This window comes from Xenia sp. Carnegie-2017, unplaced genomic scaffold (assembly GCF_021976095.1).
Source record: "Xenia sp. Carnegie-2017 unplaced genomic scaffold, XeniaSp_v1 HiC_scaffold_1, whole genome shotgun sequence".
Classification (NCBI taxonomy): Eukaryota; Metazoa; Cnidaria; class Anthozoa; order Malacalcyonacea; family Xeniidae; genus Xenia; species Xenia sp. Carnegie-2017.
Window position 1 is genome coordinate 1,933,227 of NW_025813402.1, and position 2,893 is coordinate 1,936,119.

The 2,893-nt window shown below is 32.5% G+C and overlaps 1 long non-coding RNA gene across 1 annotated transcript; it reads left to right on the top strand.

Moving 5' to 3' along the window:
* The first annotated feature begins 411 nt into the window (after positions 1–411).
* Positions 412–2,543, top strand: LOC124439593. Its single transcript, XR_006946368.1, has 2 exons — positions 412–654; positions 2,164–2,543. It is a non-coding gene; the product is annotated as an uncharacterized LOC124439593 (long non-coding RNA).
* Positions 2,544–2,893: the final 350 nt, after the last annotated feature.

Genomic DNA, 2,893 nt, shown 5'->3' on the forward strand with positions numbered 1-2,893 from the left:
AAACAATTTATGTAGCTATTTTAAAAACTTTGTACGTAAACTTTTGTACCTATATATTCATTGTTGATTTGCGCCATTGTTGTCTTTGAATGGAATGATCATTTTCGATGTAATCAGTTTTAACAGTCGTTTTAATAACGAACTCAATTACCAAGAAGGTATTTCTTGGTAATTGATTTTAAGACAAGCCAAATGATTATGGTAAATGTTTTTAGAGGAAAAAGACATTTTTGGGTATAACAAGACAGTAACTTTAAACACCATAATTTTGATTAATTGTGGTTAATTTTTGATTGATTATCATATTGAATTTCATAAATAATTTGTAATGATAATTATTCATTGCGCTCGGCCAGGGGACTGTGAAAATTGTGAATTGGTTTTGTATTTATGAAAACTGACTTGGTAACATTGAAAATGAACTGAAATTTTTTTTTCTTTGCTTTTCTCTCATTATGGTAAAACAAACGTTATCCTCTCTGTGGCATTTCGTTATTTGTGTCTTAATTTACGACCACAATGGCTGACAATGTTTGCTGGCGTTTTGGGGAGTAGTTTAGTTATTTGCATTTAACCTGGAAATGTTAACGTGAAAGAACCAGAACCGAACAAAGAAAAAGTTGAACCAATACATTCTGTGCTTGACCTTACAAGGTTTGTGTCAAATATCGATAAGTATATAAATGTTTACTTTATGTATGTATTTGTTTGTCTGTTAAGTTGACTTTGTAAAATCAAAGTTTAGATTGTAATGCAATCATTTACAAATAAATTGTCTTAATTTCTCTTACTCTTGCATGAAGAATTTCGTGTTAAGAAAAAGTACCGATCCTCAACCTTTTTGTAATAAATCTGTGTATCACTTTAATTCATGTGCATACACTACGCCCCTAACACCTTGTTATCATCCTTATACCATATCAAATCATCTACATACATGTTTGTAAATGTAGATCGTCCTGGTTGGTATAGTCCTGAGAAGGACTGTTTTTGTTGTTGTTGACTGACATTTCGACAACCTTAGCGGTAGTCATCTTCAGAGTCATCTTCTTTGACAAACGATTGAATTTTAAAACTGCTTTATATTTATGGCAAAAGTTTGCTGAGATTTTGTTTACGATTGTAACATGTGACAGCCTGGGTTATGTGTTTATTAACATAATTATCAGTCAGCCAAGCTTTTTTGAAACCATTATGAATCAAAATTAACATCATCTGACCTCGTACATGAACTGTTCTTAACCAATAGAGCTATACCTCATATTCATCATGTCATTTTAACTTTTAAATATGTTTATGTCAAGATTTCAATTGTAGAATGATTATTATATATACTACTGAACATTGTGTACAACAAGACAACTGTCAATAAATGAGTTGTCAAGGAAAACAAACCTTAAGAACCAAGAAAAGCACGAAGCTTTGGTTCACACCACTGTATATGACAGATCATTCTCATTGAAATGCATCAAATTGCAATATTGCTACATAAACACAATGAGGATGAACATTTTGATGTTCACGAAAACAAGATTTAATTATTTATAGATGTCCCAAATGTGCACAGCAATGTAAATATATCTTACAATAGCTACAAGGTCCGAGGTAGTCATCTTCTTTGACTCTGAAGATGACTACCGCTAAGGTTGTCGAAACGTCAGTCAACAACAACAAAAACAGTCCTTCTCAGGACTATACCAACCTGGAAGATTTACATCTACAAACATGTAGCGATACTCCCGGGTTCAAACCATTTACTTTATCTACATACCATCACCAAATAATCTTACCATCACCTAATATCCTTATTCAAACCCCCTATCAAGCTCATACCTTCCCTAATTCATTTTTATACCATCTTTATACCATCTTCATACCATCATTGTTTATTTTACATATTACAAGTAAATTGCTCATTCAAACCTTCACAACACCACATATTTTTAACCTTGATCATTCATCAACAAGAGCTTAGCAAACTACCTTGTGTTTATTTTGTCAGTTCTTCTCATTATGCTGGCAAGCCAACAAAGGTCAGAGGGTTGAAATGTACTTGTAAATCCTATTGCCATGCCTTTGCATTCATACAAGAAATTTGTTGATTTCAAATGATAAATTTAAGCTATAAATTTTTATCATTGATTATCATTGTTATCTGTTTAGCCAAAGGTTGTCACAGATATGGATGAAGCAGACTTTGCAAAGGAACTGGAAAAACTTGAACGTCAAAATGGAGAAGTTGATGGTGATGATGATAATTCTGATGACGAAGAAGAACAAGATGAAGCATAAATAATTGTGGTTTGTTTTAAAACATTTTCAGAGAGAATGATAGATTGGCTGACAAGTGCTAATTTAATAACAAAGAAGTTAAACTTTAACCTCTATTCAAACACCATTCGGACACCAATTTTTTCTTGTGACTATTCAAAATAATATTTCACGCCCATGTTCAATGTGTTGTGTGAAAATTTTCGTAGGTTTGCTTAGGTTAAAATGAAGTCTATAAGAGAAATTAAAATTGACAGTAGTTTGAACCTCTATGATTGAGAATATCTTACTTGTGTATCAAATATTTAACTAAGTATAGTTAGTAGTGTACTGTGTTACATAGTGGAGTGTCTAGCCTCTAAAATTGGAAGAGTAATATTTATATTATGAATACTATGATTATATGAAAGAATGTTGTATGCAGTGCGGTGTTTGAAATTAAATGAAGATATGATCTTTGCACTTTGCTGGACAATTTAAGCAATTGTCTCATGAACCTGAAAAGTTCAGGTGACTCAACGGGATTCGATCCCATGACCTCTGCGATGCCAGTACAGTTCTCTAACCAACTGAGCTATGAAGTCACACAGTGGAGAGCAGGTCAATTTGTTGGGCTAATGTT